At 30.6% G+C, this 17,082-nt stretch overlaps 14 non-coding genes across 14 annotated transcripts; 5 read left to right on the top strand and 9 right to left on the bottom strand.

Moving 5' to 3' along the window:
* Positions 1 to 332: 332 nt before the first annotated feature.
* On the top strand, positions 333 to 414 carry Trnas-uga. Its single transcript has one exon. It is a non-coding gene; the product is annotated as a tRNA-Ser (tRNA).
* An 80-nt stretch (positions 415 to 494) lies between these two features.
* Trnas-uga lies at positions 495 to 576 on the top strand. Its single transcript has one exon. It is a non-coding gene; the product is annotated as a tRNA-Ser (tRNA).
* Positions 577 to 656: 80 nt separating this feature from the next.
* Trnas-uga lies at positions 657 to 738 on the top strand. The gene has a single exon. It is a non-coding gene; the product is annotated as a tRNA-Ser (tRNA).
* An 80-nt stretch (positions 739 to 818) lies between these two features.
* On the top strand, positions 819 to 900 carry Trnas-cga. Its single transcript has one exon. It is a non-coding gene; the product is annotated as a tRNA-Ser (tRNA).
* Positions 901 to 980: 80 nt separating this feature from the next.
* On the top strand, positions 981 to 1,062 carry Trnas-uga. The gene has a single exon. It is a non-coding gene; the product is annotated as a tRNA-Ser (tRNA).
* A 1,549-nt stretch (positions 1,063 to 2,611) lies between these two features.
* Trnas-cga lies at positions 2,612 to 2,693 on the bottom strand. Its single transcript has one exon. It is a non-coding gene; the product is annotated as a tRNA-Ser (tRNA).
* Positions 2,694 to 2,760: 67 nt separating this feature from the next.
* Positions 2,761 to 2,842, bottom strand: Trnas-uga. Its single transcript has one exon. It is a non-coding gene; the product is annotated as a tRNA-Ser (tRNA).
* An 80-nt stretch (positions 2,843 to 2,922) lies between these two features.
* On the bottom strand, positions 2,923 to 3,004 carry Trnas-uga. Its single transcript has one exon. It is a non-coding gene; the product is annotated as a tRNA-Ser (tRNA).
* Positions 3,005 to 3,084: 80 nt separating this feature from the next.
* Positions 3,085 to 3,166, bottom strand: Trnas-uga. The gene has a single exon. It is a non-coding gene; the product is annotated as a tRNA-Ser (tRNA).
* Positions 3,167 to 3,246: 80 nt separating this feature from the next.
* Trnas-uga lies at positions 3,247 to 3,328 on the bottom strand. The gene has a single exon. It is a non-coding gene; the product is annotated as a tRNA-Ser (tRNA).
* Positions 3,329 to 10,351: 7,023 nt separating this feature from the next.
* On the bottom strand, positions 10,352 to 10,433 carry Trnas-uga. The gene has a single exon. It is a non-coding gene; the product is annotated as a tRNA-Ser (tRNA).
* An 80-nt stretch (positions 10,434 to 10,513) lies between these two features.
* Trnas-uga lies at positions 10,514 to 10,595 on the bottom strand. The gene has a single exon. It is a non-coding gene; the product is annotated as a tRNA-Ser (tRNA).
* Positions 10,596 to 10,675: 80 nt separating this feature from the next.
* Trnas-uga lies at positions 10,676 to 10,757 on the bottom strand. The gene has a single exon. It is a non-coding gene; the product is annotated as a tRNA-Ser (tRNA).
* A 242-nt stretch (positions 10,758 to 10,999) lies between these two features.
* On the bottom strand, positions 11,000 to 11,081 carry Trnas-cga. The gene has a single exon. It is a non-coding gene; the product is annotated as a tRNA-Ser (tRNA).
* Between the last annotated feature and the right edge of the window lie 6,001 nt (positions 11,082 to 17,082).

Raw genomic sequence — 17,082 nt, 5'->3', positions numbered from 1 at the left:
AACTATAAGTTAAATAAATAAAGTTTTATCTAAAATCCCTACTTTTCTAATATAAATTAAAAAAACATGATTTTACACACTACCGTGACGTGAAGGGTTAAGTTAAAATATTACGATGATACAGATCTTTTATTATTTGAACGAAGGTCATGTGAATCTTTCACACTTTAAAAAAAATCGATTAAAGGTTTAACGGAACGACACCTGAAAAGGTCTCGTAGTTTAATTTCATAATGATTTTTACTACTTCACGTTTTGTCGTAAAAACAGTTTGTAGAAGCAATTTTTTTCAGAAGAAATTCAACCATCACCATATCTACCATATATATCAAGCTGCGGTGTCCGAGTGGTTAAGGAGATGGACTTGAAATCCATTGGGTTCTACCCGCACAGGTTCGAATCCTGTCCGCAGCGGTTATTTTATTTTAAATTTTTATTATTTTAATGCAAATATAATTCGATTCACTGATTGCTGCATTCATGGTAGACATCGAGCTGCGGTGTCCGAGTGGTTAAGGAGATGGACTTGAAATCCATTGGGTTATACCCGCACAGGTTCGAATCCTGTCCGCAGCGATTCTTTTATTTTAAATTTTGCTTATTTTAATGCAAATATAATTCGATTCACTGATTGCTGCATTCATGGTAGACATCGAGCTGCGGTGTCCGAGTGGTTAAGGAGATGGACTTGAAATCCATTGGGTTATACCCGCACAGATTCGAATCCTGTCCGCAGCGATTCTTTTATTTTAAATTTTGCTTATTTTAATGCAAATATAATTCGATTCACTGATTGCTGCATTCATGGTAGACATCGAGCTGCGGTGTCCGAGTGGTTAAGGAGATGGACTCGAAATCCATTGGGTTCTACCCGCACAGATTCGAATCCTGTCCGCAGCGATTCTTTTATTTTAAATTTTAATTATTTAAATGCAAATATAATTGGATTCACTGATTGCTGCATTCATTTTAGACATCAAGCTGCGGTGTCCGAGTGGTTAAGGAGATGGACTTGAAATCCATTGGGTTTTACCCGCACAGGTTCGAATCCTGTCCGCAGCGATTCTTTTATTTTAAATTTTAATTAAGAGAGAGAATAACTGAACCCTAAATAAAAAATAAATTTTTATAACAAAAATAATATCATTGAATTAATAAAACGGAAGTTGTTAATCACTTTGAAAACATATAAAGTTTGTCTGCTGGATATAAATATATTTTTTTCAATTAATATACACTAAAACTTAATTTGATTGCATATACAATTAAAATTTTCGAATCCATTAAAATCATAATTTTGAATACTCTTAGTTAATAGACGTTGGTGGTGGTTTATATAACGTGGTTATATGTTATATAAGTATAATATTTTAAACAGATTCCGCTAATAATCTCTCTCGTATCTGCTAAATATCTAGTAGTACACATATTTTCCCCCCATTCTTCGAATATTATGATAAATTGATCCCATTAGTGGTTGCTTGTTGGTTGTAAGTTTTTAGTAAGACGTTGTATATTCGTGATCAAAATTATTTGCACGTTTCAAAGAATTTTCAATTCAAAATTTTTGGTTTTTTTCACCTCTTTTATGTCTAACGCGCGCTGAATTTTCTTTAACTTTGTAAATCATAACCTCTACATAATTTTATATGAATTAATTTTTTTAATTCTAAAAATACTAGTGAGTGCTATGCCGTTAAAATAGTTTATAAAAGCACTACTAGTAACTATATTCAAATTAGACAGTAAGTTGCAGCTTACTTTAAACAATATTTGATTTTAAATTGTTGAAAATTTCTTCGAAATATAATTTTTTCTTTCTTAGAATACTTAAATAACCTTAAAGTAGGAATGCAAATAAAGAGCAGGCGTCTGTTTACTTTTTTTCGTGCAGTTTTTCGGTAAAAACATTTTCTGACGTCAATGGCACGAGAGAGCTAATTTAAATATTTTTTTATTATTGCAATTAAATTTTTTACTACTTCACGATTTTGTCGTAAAAACAGTTTGTAGAAGCAATTTTTTTCAGAACAAATTCCACCATCACCATATATATCATTTATATCGAGGTGCGGTGTCCGAGTGGTTAAGGAGATGGACTTGAAATCCATTGGTTAAAACATGAAATTTTGTGTACATACTGAAAAGAATTAATATATCATGTTAGTTTCAATTTTGTTGAACAAGAGTGTACCTAATATATTTTTGTTGATACAATCTTTAACACTATACGGTATCGTAGAGGTACTTCTTGTACGGAGATGGGTGTTTCATGCTTCCATACCGGATTAATGCAATAATCTATTGAAGAAAATCCGTGTGCAGACACTCACTTTCAAATAATTTTTCTAAAGATGAACACAATTTATCTGACGATAAATTTTACGAAAATGTCATTAACGTTATAATATTCTTCTTCCATCATCTTTTAAATTTGTCGGGAAATTTGTTTGAATTTTCCTTTTTTCTTAAAATTGTGTTCTCTGTGAACAAGAAAAATTGTGATAAACTAGATTTGTTGATTCGCTTAGATAAAAATACAATTTATTTGCAACTGGTGCAACCCAACCAACTTAAATAGACTGTCTAGACATATAAAAATTTAAATAAACGCTGCGGACAGGATTCGAACCTGTGCGGGTAGAACCCAATGGATTTCGAGTCCATCTCCTTAACCACTCGGACACCGCAGCTCGATGTTTACACTAAATACAGAAAGTCAATGAATCTAATTGTAATAAAAATTAAAAATAAAAGAATCGCTGCGGACAGGATTCGAACCTGTGCGGGTAGAACCCAATGGATTTCAAGTCCATCTCCTTAACCACTCGGACACCGAAGCTCGATGTCTACAATGAATGCAGCAGTCAAAGAATCTAATTCTATTTGCATTGAAAATAATTAAAATTAAAATAAAACAATCGCTGCGGACAGGATTCGAACCTGTGCGGGTAGAACCCAATGGATTTCAAGTCCATCTCCTTAACCACTCGGACACCGCAGCTCGATATGTAACATGAATGCAGCAATAAGTGAATCGAATTATATTTGCATTTAAATAAGAAAAATTTAAAATAAAAGTATCGCTGCGGACAGGATTCGAACCTGTGCGGGTAGAACCCAATGGATTTCAAGTCCATCTCCTTAACCACTCGGACACCGCAGCTCGATGTCTAAAATGAATGCAGCAGTCAATGAATCTAATCCTATATGCATTTAAATAATTAAAATTTAAAATAAAAGAATCGCTGCGGACAGGATTCGAACCTGTGCGGGTAGAACCCAATGGATTTCAAGTCCATCTCCTTAACCACTCGGACACCGCAGCTCGATGTATATGACTAACATGATAATCGTTAAGTCAAATATGAAAAAAATTGCTTCTAAAAACTGTTTTTACGACAAAATCGTGTAAGTAGTAAAAAATTTAATTGCAATAATATAAAAATATTTAAATTGACTCTCTCTAGCCGTTGATGTACTCAAATTTTTGGAAACGAAAAAAAGTACAAAGCCTTGTCTTTATTTGCATCCCTGTTTAAAGGTTATTTAAGTATTCTAAGAAACAAAAAAAAATTATATTTCGTAGAAATTTTCAACAATTTCAAATCAAATATTGTTTAAAGTAAGCTGTCAGAAAAAAGAAAATTTTTCTCTAAATATGTATTACAAAAATGTTTTACGTTGAAAAATTTTCGTAACCAATTCTGTTTAGTATTATTCACAATCATATACGTAAGTTTTAAAAAAATAAAATAAATAAAAAAAATGTCGTGTTAGATATGCCCGTTAGAAGCCAGGTAAATAACTTTTTGATTCAGTACAGAAAAATTTATTTAGTAATATTAGCCGAGAAATTTGACAGTCATTAAGGAGGGTGACTCGCCAGTAATAAAAAAAAAACCTACACCCACACCCACACCCACACCCACACCCACACCCACACCCACACCCACACCCACACCCACACCCACACCCACACCCACACCCACACCCACACCCACACCCACACCCATACCCATACCCACACCCACACCCACACCCATACTCAACCCAACCCAACCCAACCCAACCCAACCCAACCCAACCCAACCCAACCCAACCTAACCCAACCTAACCCAGCCTAACCCAACCTAACCCAACCTAACCCAACCCAACCTAACCCAACCTAACCAAAAATTACAAAAATTGTGTTTTTTTGAATTTTTTATGATTTTTTCGATTTTTACAAATTGCAAAAAGTGTAAAAAAAGTTTTTGTTTCCGATTTCGATAAAACTAAGTTTATAAGGTAATTTTGACCCGAAAATTACAAAAATCGTGTTTATTTGACCATTAAATGAGTAATTTTCGAGATATTTTATGAATCTGACTGTAGAGCCAACATTTTCATTCCGTTCAGTCTCTGAAATTATTCCGCATTGAATCTAATTATTCCGAAATGGTCCTTTCCATTTCAATTACGATTCATTACTGTTTCGGACACACAGTAATAAGTTGGACAAAGACCCAAGATATTTGTTATTCCTTTTATTACATTAGTTTTTTAAGAAACTGTCCGAAACAAAAGGTAATCAATTTTTTTTTCTAAACCATCCCTGAACTATAGCGAACAAAACAAAAAAAAATTTTGAAAATCGGTCCAGCCGTTTTTGAGTTTTAGCGAGACTAACGCACAGCAATTTATTTTTATATATACAGATAGTGTTTCGCATTTAAGATGAAGACACATTCACACTTTCGCCACTTAAGGGGTCGCACCCCTTGGAAAAATCGAAAAAACTGAGAAAATTTTTTACTCTCAGAATTGGATAAAACTTGGTTTATAAGGTAAATATGACCCAATAAATCCAAAAATCGAGTTCATTTAACAATCGGATAAGTAATTTTGGAAATATGGCCAGAAATATTGGGCGAATTTGCAATATCTCCAAAACTACCGTCCCAATTGCGAATTTAACGTGATTTTTGAATTTTTTGGGTCAAAATTAGCTTAAAAACTGGGTTTTGTCAAAATCGGAAATAATATTTTTTTCTCAATTTTTTGCAATTTTCTTAAGGGGTACCCCTTCAAAAAAATCGAAAAAACCGAAAAAATTTTTTACTCTCAGAATTGGATAAAACTTGGTTTATAAGGTAAATATGACCCAATAAATCCAAAAATCGAGTTCATTTAACAATCGGATAAGTAATTTTGGAAATATGGCCAGAAATATTGGGTGAATTTGCAATATCTCCAAAACTACCGTCTCAATTGCGAATTTAACGCGATTTTTGAATTTTTTGGGTCAAAATTAGCTTATAAACTGAGTTTTGTCAAAATCGGAAATAATATTTTTTTCTCAATTTTTTGCAATTTTCTTATGGGGTACGTACCCCTTCAAAAAAATCGAAAAAACCGGAAAAATTTTTTACTCTCAGAATTGGATAAAACTTGGTGCATAGGGTAAATATGACCCAAAAATGCGAAAATCAGGTTCATTTGACGATCGGATAAATATTTTTGAAAATATGGCCTCAAATATAAGGCGAATACCTCGAAAACTACCTACTCTCCTAAATGAACTTCTCTTTCAAAACTCTCGTGAAATGGACTCGAGTTTTGAAATTTTTGTATGACAGTGAAACTTTTCAAATTGATATTCCTCTAAATGACGAAAGTGTGAGGGTGTCTTCATCTTAAATGCGAAAAACTGTATAAAACAAAAATTTGGGTACCTTACTGATCAATTAAGAAGTTTAATTAATTAAAAATACACTAAATAACATAAACATTCTCATAACAGGTTATGATACGTAGTAAATTTTTATTTAATTAATTACTCTCTTAATTAATCGATAAGATGCCCCAATATTTTTAAAATATAATAATATGTTTTGCCAACTATAACATACTAAAAAATTTTCAAGGTGAAAAATTTTCGAATTTTACTTTTTCGAGGTGAAAACAATAAATTTGTAGCAGAAAGTATATAAATAAAGCAACAAAAAAATAGTTTACAATGTCCTGTAAGTTGTATGTATGCTGTAAGCTGCTTGTCATATGTCACCAAGTGTCTCTTTTTCTAATCTCTTATTCTAAACTATTTCACTGGCGGTCTACACAACGAAAACAATATTTATATGGAGTACAGAGTATTATGATGTCACATTTTATTGTTGTTTTGAAATATTGGTTACCTGAATGGTTATTACAGTTAAACTGTTCTAAATTTCTTCAATGAATAAATTTTCAAAGAGCCCTACGAAAAAAAAAAAAAAAACAAATCGAGAAATTTTTTTTTTCACCAATAGGGAATATTCGTGATATTTAAATTTGATTCAAATATTATATTTCAACTAAGCCATTATTTTAGTAATTAATAACTGTTTAATTACTAAAAATTATTTAATAAGAGTACAAATTCAGTGAGACAAATTCAAATTTTAAATCGGACGTGACGTCATAGTATGTGGCTTGTCTGATTTGTTGACAAACTGTATGGTATTAATTACTTATATTTTGTATGGTATTACATTGAGTTATATTATTCTACGGCTTTTTATTAGAAAACTTAATAATAACGTGTGTAAATTCTATGTTGTAAATTAATTTTTTTTAAATGTGAATTATATATTGAATTGTCACCAATTGACAGCTCATCAAATATGAATACGTCATTAGTAGAGAGCGCCAAAAGAACTGCGTTTAAACATCTCAAAATTATTTACTATTTTTAATATTTTTTTACACTTAATTACAGCAACTTCATGTACACAATGAATTAAAAATATGAAAAAAAATACATGAATTTCCCCTATTTAGACGGAAATATCGTTTTAGATTAGTATGGACGTGGCGAAAACAATGCCAACAGCATTAACAGGTTCCATTGTATATCAACTTAAACAAAGAAAACAGTTTATATACACAGTTTTACTGCTCTAGTTTTTCTTGAAACTCTTCAAACCGAGAACATAACTTTAAATCATTTAGGAAAGTTCTGTATATATCGTTGTTTATGTTCCAAGGAAAATATAATTGGCTTGATTTTATAGATAATTACATCAATTTTTAATTGATAAATATATGCAAAACACCTCACAGGTAAACAGTGGTGTTTACGAAAAAATGATTCAGACAAGAGTTGGTTATTTTTTTATAAGAAATATTTTTTACATTTAAACTTTTGTTCTATCTCTAGCGGTTTACAAGATGGGTCCTACGGATCCAAGACCCAGTTGACCCATGTTGCTAATTTACGAACTCGACTTCACTTTTTACGTCCTGATTACGCTGTAAAAATTTCAGCTTGATTTATTTTTTCTTCGTTTTTGAGTTATGGAAAATGGACTAATAAGGTGATTTTATGAATACCTATACCAAAATTTTGTGCGTATCATCAATATTTTAAGCGTTACAAACTTGGGACTAAACTTAATATACTATGTATATTTCATATATGCATGGTATAAAAACCCTTTAAACATTAAGGACATTTATATATTTTTTGATTTTATATAAAAATTAACAGATATGAAGTTACAAGTAACAGCTTTAATATCATACAATTTTAATTGTTTTAATTAATAATAAAACACTAATCAAATAACATTTAATTAAATCATATCAAAGTTTTTTAAATATTTAGTATACCTAGCAGTAATTTACTTCTCGAGTTACAACTATGCGTACAAATATGATCTCTATTGTATTTACATTATACAGTGTGTATACCAAAGATTTGGTCGTAAATGGTATTAAATTTTTAATGCATGTTTTTTCAAAATTGAAATTTACAAAATTTTAAAAACCCCCGACAAATTTTTCGGCTACAGAACCTTCTTCCTTAAAGCCTTTTCCAAACCGATTTAGAAGATCATCGTCATTTTATAGTTTTTCGGATACGTAACATAGCTAAAAACACTATCCATTAAATTACCTTTCAAAGAAAACAAAAAAATTCAAAATTAGTTAATTCGTGTAGGCGCTACGATGCCGCAGACCACCAAACACACTCACATAGCGGTCAAACTTATAACACCCCCTTTTTTAGTTTGAGGGTTAAAAATAAATTCAAACATTGATATCCAATTCAGTTAATGCAGGGTATTTTACTTGTTTACTCTGTTAGTTGTTATTTTCCCTTTTTCGATTCTCTATTAAATAAAATATGATCTGTTTACGTACAGAAAAAAAAAACATGTTTCATTTCTCTTCAATTACATAATAATTAAAAAGGGTGTGATTGTCTGAACAAGTTTTCAACTAGACATAAAAATCAAATTGGTAAAGAACTAATTATAATAATCACTTAAATATACATTTAATAATATTAATTAATACTTGATATTGAAGTAACTGCTGAAATAAATAAATACAGTTAGAATTGATTATAACGACATCGATTATGAAAGATCGTGACTGAATCTCTATATAAAGGTATATTACATACCTAGGGAGAAAAAATAAAGAATGTGTCAGATATCATGTTCATTGTCGCTCGAGACGAAGCCGAAGGGAACAGACATAAGAATCTGAGACATTCTTTACTTGCTCGGTGTGTAAACTATCTAGAACTGGAGATATATATGTCGCAATTTAATGAAACTCGAGCCCTTTTTTTGATCTTCTAAGCGTTGTAGAATTTTTTTATTGAAAGGTAGGAGGTCGCAAATTTGGATTTAAACTAACGGTGTCCACATCTACACAAACCTCTAGGTAGCCCTCAGGGTAGCCTCAAACGAATGTTGATCAATATCTCCGGTTCTAGATGAGAACAGCTGCCCGCAAAATTTGAGCCGCAGTCTATTCTAGCGTCTAAAATTTAGTCAATCTAAAATAATTCTAAACTTACCATTTTTTCGAAGTCCGAATTTTTCTAAGTTAGCTCAGAAGTTGGGGTATTGACCAAACTTACAATGGATGGTATTTTTAGGTTATATTGACCTCAATTTAAGAGAATTTTTGTGATTGATTTAATAACTGCATTTTTTGGTCTAAAAATTCAATTTTAGGATTTTCCGTAAATTCAGAAAAACCAAAAACGAAGTGAAACAGTATAAAAACCACTAATTTTTTCAGCATGCATTTCTTTTTTTTAGAATTTACCTCTAACTCGGGACAAATCATTCAAAACAAATGGTAAAAATGGGCATAAAGGGCCATATCTGGGGCCCATGACTTTTAAAAGACCTACATTCGTGGTATCTTCACTATAACTGATTTTGATTATATATTTATCTACAAAAAATAAAAAATAAAATAAAAAGTCTGCATATAAAGTTTATTAAATTACTTGAAGTATTCCATTTGATATACATAATTTGTATAATTGATGAATTGACAGCAAACAATGCTCACATAGTCACATACCTATAAGAACTATAAGAACAGAACGATATAACACAAATCGTAACACATAACACATATTCTAACGATTATAATCATTTATTCGTAATATTTTAATTATTCATTTTGTATTATAAAATATATATATATATATATATATATGTATAATATCTATGTTATATGATCATATATATACACGTATCCAGTAATACATCTATCATTCGTTCATACCTGATGTATATGGGGTGTTTATAAAATTGTGTACATAATCCCAAGAGAGACATTTTTTGATACTAATCTTAACTCTTATCTATGGTCTGAGTACAATCGCAGGCGTTCCGAAGATCTTATATCACTCCCAAGGACCTCTGTTCGCGTAGTTGTTGCGGCTAGGACAGTGGTTGGGCAGCAGGTATGCTATACGTCTGGGCCTGGCAATGTATCACGACTATTGCAGAAGCTGTCACAGTGGTGAAGAGAAGGAGACAATGTCTCACCTTTTCTGTCACTGCCCAGCTCTTGACTGAGGAGATAGATGAGGAGATAGACTTACTTGAGCCAGCCTCTCTTTGACGACCTGTCCGACCTGGCGTCCGTCGACGTCAAAGCTCTCCTGCTGTTCTGAAACAGCTCCAAATGGTTCATGGTCATATGGTCTAAGTGTGTCCCACCCCAGGACAGCCACTTTAACCTAACCTAACCTAACTCTTAGATATTTTGATACCAAAACAACGAAAATGAACCAAAAACTTTCAAATTTTATTTTTCAATAAATCATCCTTCAAAAAATTCGTATCGATTTTCTGTTAGAAGAAATTAAGTCAGTGTTTTTATTAAAATTCCACTGTTTATATTTTAGCCTATTAAAATTTAAAATAGAAATATCGCTGCGGACGCAATGGATTTCAAGTCCATCTCCTTAACCACTCGGACACCGCAGCTCGATGTCTGACATTAATGCAGCAGTCAAAAAATCTAATTCTATTTGCATTTGAAATAATTAAAATTAAAATAAAACAATCGCTGCGGATAGGATTCGAACCTGTGCGGGTAGAACCCAATGGATTTCAAGTCCATCTCCTTAACCACTCGGACACCGCAGCTCGATGTCTAACATGAATGCAGCAGTCAATGAATCGAATTCTATTTGCATTTAAATAACAAGAATTTAAAATAAAAGAATCGCTGCGGACAGGATTCGAACCTGTGCGGGTAGAACCCAATGGATTTCAAGTCCATCTCCTTAACCACTCGGACACCGCAGCTCGATGTCTAACATGAATGCAGCAATCAGTGAATCGAATGCTATTTTCATTGAAATAATAAAAATTTAAAAGAAAAGAATCGCTGCGGACAGGATTCGAACCTGTGCGGGTAGAACCCAATGGATTTCAAGTCCATCTCCTTAACCACTCGGACACCGCAGCTCGATGTCTAACATGAATGCAGCAATCAGTGAATCGAATGCTATTTTCATTGAAATAATAAAAATTTAAAAGAAAAGAATCGCTGCGGACAGGATTCGAACCTGTGCAGGTAGAACCCAATGTATTTCGAGTCCATCTACTTAACCACTCGGACACCGCAACTCGATGTTTAACATGAATGCAGCAGTCAATAAATCTAATTCTATTTGCATTTCAAAAATTAAAATTTAAAATAAAAGAATCGCTGCGGACAGGATTCGAACCTGTGCGGGTAGAACCCAATGGATTTCGAGTCCATCTCCTTAACCACTCGGACACCGCAGCTCGATGTCTAAAATGAATATAACTACAAGTCGCTTTACAGTAATATTGCTCTACAAACGCGCATAGCACGATCAGTTGAATAATAAAATTTATTTACCACGATAAGAAACTTATTTTTAGAACGGCGTAAAAAAATTAAACCACTTAACCGCCGACGTCTCAGCTTTCTCATTTTCAAACAGTCTTCGTTTGCAAACAGATTCAATGCTTGCACTTTCTACAAAATAAAATTTACTGCAACCATATACATTTTTGGATCGGATATGAGTCCGGTAACGTATAACGGATTCCAGTGACAGAAAACCCAAGAAACGTGCCCCAAAACTGATTGAATACTAAATAATCAATCTATATAACACATGACATGTAGACAGACTTAGAGGTATACATGTTGTGTATAGCATGCATGTACTATAGATACATACATACATCCAAGTTGAATTTAAATGGCCAAGATTACATTAATTTACAGTAATGCATGTATTATTGTTATCGCAATGTAATAATACAAACCTCATGACATATACATATGGAGGATAGATGAATATATCTGTTATGTTGTAACTTATAGCTTGAACAACATATACAATATATATCTGTTACCGGTAATTTATATAATATGATATTTTATAGAATACATAGGTTATATATTACCTAAAGAGTGTAGGCAATATACAAGATTTCTCAATAAAACTGCACTGAAAAAAAATCGTAATACTAACCGATATAAGGTTGTCTCAACCTCACCACGAGATCATATATGGCGAATGGTGCCACGAATCTGATACAACTAACGTACGGGGTTGAGTGGTGAAGCTGACACAAACGCATCAGTTGTTTGTACGAAAGTAATATACTGTGTAACAAATTTCAAATATTGTTGTTTTAATAATTTTAATATTATAACAAATACTGGTGTGATTGTCACAACTACACGAGCAGGTAAAAAAATAAAAGGTTTATACCTGCTGATAGATTTATTTTTTTAAATTTTTTTTGTTTATGCAGTGTTCTATGTCTACTTAGGACACAACGCTATCGATGCTTGTTACATATATACCCAAAATCAATATGTTTATTTCAAACTCTCTGTTAACTGTTAACAACAATCTTCATGCAGTTGCCTCAATCACATATGGACAAAACTTGATAGATATGTTTTCGTACTAACCTAATTTTCTATTTAAAGCAAACGTAAAGATATGTTATTTTAATTTGTATATTCGCTTGATTTACACGATTATATCTTCCAACTAAGTACAATTTTATTTTCCATCAATAAAATACATGACTTTAAACTAAAATCAATCTTTTTCATAGGGGTAATGATTTTGTGTACTTAACTTCAGTGATTTTGTACCAATGAATTCATATTTTAAATTCAATCTATTGTAAATATAAATATTTAGCTGTACTTGTTACTGTTTGGCAGATTGCCGGTAACATATACATATATAACATACGAAACAGTACAACATACCTTGCTTGTTCAGTGTTGAATGTTATTTAATTTATTTGTAAATTTTTATTTTTTAATAAGTACTTAGTGCAAGTACACAGAAATGTGATATTTGTGTTGTGATAAATTTTAAATCATATCTCTACCTTCTACCTCGTTTAGAGTTTAGAGTACTTTAAATCACATAAATACACATATTTATATGTAATTATTATTTTTCAAGGAATTTTTATGTTTTTTTTTTTTCGAGAGAGAGAGAATTTATCATTTTTTCAGCTACATTACTTTTAGGGAGTGGGGGAACAAGTTAATAAAACAAGTGAAATTTACCAAATTTAAAAATCCCCCGAAAATTTTTTTTCTACGGAACTTTCAACTCGCATTTGAAACATATCTAAGAACACTCTCCATTAAATTGTCTTTTTCTTTAAAGTCTTTTACAAACTGAGCCGATTTGGAATATCATCGTCAATTTTTAGTCTTTTTTTTGGATACTGAACCCTTAATTTGCACTTGAAACACTCTCTATTAAATTACTTTTCAAATAAAACCAAAAAACTCAAAATCGGTTCATCCATTTAGGCGCTATGATTCCACAGACAGACAGACAGACAGATGCACAGAAGGACACACACAAATAGAGGTCAAACTTATAACACCCCTTTTTCTTAGTTTGGGGGTAAAAAAATGGTCTATTAAAGACCAAAATTTTGTATTAATAATTCACAATCTAATACCCATTAAAATTTTCAATGAATAAAACGAATCTGTAAATTTTTCGATATCTGACATAGTTTTTGAAATATCGAGGACTGAAAATTTTGATTTAGTTACTCAGTATTTTGAATATTTAGTCAAAAATCCAAAAATTTCTCTTACTGTTTGTCTAAATTAATCATCGAAGTAAAAAATTTGATTAAACAATTTCAACGCTCAATCGAACGAAAAATGAAAAACAAAAAGTAACTAACGAATTTACAACGCAAATTAATCCACTTCGATATCAAGTAACAATGTCAAGAATTGAGTAATTAATCGTACACGCATTTTAATTAAACTATAAAGTATATAAAATAATTGTTACTCACAACTTAAATACTTTAATATAATTAAAAATTCCAAAAAGACTTAATTATCTCTGATGATAAAGCCAAAATAGTTCAAGTGTATTTTAGTGTAATTACCATACTCTAAATTAATAATTAATATAATAATTATTAAAACATATAGAAAATATCATTTCATTATTAGTATATACAGTTATTAGTTAATAATAACAATTATTTGAAAATTATAAATTAATTTGATTTATTATAAATATTAATTAATTGTAAAATATTCAATACTGATAATATACATATAATATTATATCATCGATAAATTAAAACATATATATTTAGTATGACGATATAATTGAATTCAAGTTTATAATTATAGTGTTTAAGATTAGATATTATATCGTATCATAATGATCACTTCTTTGGTAATATTATTTTACGCTATCTATTTGCATGTTAAACATGTTTACATCAAACACTGTTTACAGTGTTTACACGTTTAAATTGTATCTTAAACTATAACTGTTATCTACTGAGCATAAAAAACCGATTTCCGACTTTTAAAACAAATATCTCTGAAAAAAAAGATATTTTGAGTAAAATTTTTTTCTGTTGTCACAATTACTATATTTGAAAAAGTACTTCAAAATGTTGATTTTGCTAATAAAAAGCCACCAAAAATTTATTTCGGAAAAATGTACACGCATTTCGCCAAAAAATTAAAATAAATTTTAAACCTTTTTTAAACTGTCAAAAACGCAGGCATCCATTTTGATGACGTAATATCGGCATCATTATACGAAATAACACAAATAAATTTTGACAGATATATACATAGACATCTGATTATAATAAATATAAATACTTATTTTCTATGGATATATTATACCCAGCTGTCTACTCTGAACTAACTGATGGTCTATGGCTCATACCGATATGACATCACAGCAGGGCTTGCCCGCATTTTAGATCACGTGATATACAGTTTAAAAATTACGATTTTTAATTTTAATATTATAAAAGAAAAATGTGCTTTTATGACTCGAAATTAGAATATTTTAAGTAAATTTTTACATAAATTTTAACTTTTTTCAAATTTCATAATTTATTTTTGACTAACGATAATACCCTATTCGTGTTAAACTATTTTACTTAATTTACACGTTAAAAGATCACACTTTAAAGATTGATGACATTAAAAGTGTAAATTATGTAAAGCACGTTAACGTACAAACAGTACCGGTAAATTTTATTAGATGGGGGGATAGAAATGCAGAAGCAAAGTCAACCCCTTTATACTCTCAATGTAATATTACTAAAATTTAATATAATTTGATTTAATTTTCGTTTAGTAAATAAATAAAAGATACACGTGGCGTTACATGTATCAAATATTTACATATTTAATTTAATTTTTTTTATTTTCTGACCTTTTCAATTGGGTAATAAAAGGGTTAGGATTATTGAAAAAAATACAATAATTATATCCTACCCTCAAAATGGACTTTTGTCCGAAAGCAATTTGACTTTTTTTTCAAGTTGATCGCCCTTGTTGAACGATGTTGAAACATTTAATTTTATTAATAAAAAAAACATTAAGTGATATATACATGGTTGTTTTTCATACCCGTTATATAATTTTATAAAACACATTGAAAATTATTTACTTATTGACATAGGATTAAAAATTTTATAATTAAGGGGGTTTAATATGGTTTTTACTGGTTTAGATCGAAAAATTCATTGCATTCTTCTTTATCGACATATTTTATTTTTTATAGTTGGTTGCATTTAACCCATCAGCACTCGCGTTATGAGTAACTTACATTTTTCAAATGGTATATGCGGTTGAATCTTATAATTTTATCTATTTTTCAAATGTTTTTAAATCTATATACAGTTTTTTAAATATATTTTGTTCTAGTCTTTCAGAAATTGTGAGAACTACTCTCATCACGAGAGTAAAAGTGTAGACAAAAAATATTAGCCTGTGAAACTTTCGGGCCAATTCGTGTACTTTCGTTAATTAAATATAAGTCGTACTCAGTTAATTAAAAAACTTGTGATAGGAATAATATTTTCACTCTCAAACATCATTCAATAATCGCGTATAAAATTATGTAGATATTATGATTTACAAAGTTAGAGAATATTTAACGCGTGAAATATTTGACGCTTGTTCCGAACGCGTGAATAAATCTCTCATCATGAGACTAAAGATTACGGAACGGTTGCACGAGTGCTGACAAGTTAAAAATGCCAAAAATAAGAAACTAGAATAATTGAAGAGATTATTGGGGATGGTTATAGCGCCTGGATTTTTTTAAACGCAGAAATACTAATTAGGTATTATCTACTTTATTTATATATATTTTGGCGTGAAATAAATCTGGCCTCGTGTGAACTCAGATAAAATTCTTCATCAAAAATGTATTGCGATTGAACAACCAAAAAAAGTTTTAAATGTTTTTGCTACCAAAACAATATTTCTTTGAATGTAAATGCAAAAAACACTTTTTTTTATCTGAATATTCAAATAATTTACTTATTTCTACGGTAATTGCCTTGCGGGCAGCATAACGCCTTGCGATTGATCATCAAATTAACGGTATATCCCTAAAAAAAATAACACCATATACGCATACCTTCATACAACGTTCAAACTACAAAAGAAATACATTTCTGAAAAAGGGTTAAAGGCGTTGAAAACATAATTAGACATTCATTAATACCAATCAAAATTTATTTGTGTATGACGGACGCGGTTTGTATAACACACCGTCAATAGGGTATTATTAATCGATATATTTACTGACAGAACAAAAATGATTCGTTGGACGTCATACGACTTCTATATACAATCACGCAAGATTAAAAAAAGTTTGAGAATTTAAGGAAAACTTTTACGCAAGGAATATGTGGTAAAAGTTTCAAGTTGTATGCATGCAAATTTTAAAAAAAAGCAAGTGAAAACAAACGATTGACTGAGTAAATTATTGAAATGCCATGTATGGACAGTCATGTTGTACGTCATGTAAGTAAGAAAAAGATACTCACTTTGAAATGTAAAAAGTTCCAGGTCAACTATTGAAGATCTATTAATTGTACTATTTATTTTGGTGTCAAAAACAGATTCATTCATTCATTCAATCCAAATATAGTTGTCTGAACTGCATCTAAAACTTAACTTCGATTTCCTTGCGCAGTTGGTTTAAAAGAAGCTACATAATTACCTTGATTCCGACAGACTTGTGTGAATCATAATTATATTCACTCAACTTCGAATTTGTGAACTCCGCGTGGAGCTATCACGATTTTCTAAATTTTTCTTAGTGTATAAAAAGAAAAACTCATGAACAGATTGACCACTAAACAATTAATAAAAAAGTTTTATCACAGCACCTCTTTAAGAGTAATATGTATATAGATGTCATATTTATTATGCAAATTGGACATTCTATCAATCAACACATAAACCGATCAC

This window comes from Chrysoperla carnea, chromosome X (genome assembly GCF_905475395.1).
Source record: "Chrysoperla carnea chromosome X, inChrCarn1.1, whole genome shotgun sequence".
In the NCBI taxonomy this organism is placed as follows: Eukaryota; Metazoa; Arthropoda; class Insecta; order Neuroptera; family Chrysopidae; genus Chrysoperla; species Chrysoperla carnea.
This window is presented reverse-complemented; position numbering and strand designations above follow the sequence as displayed.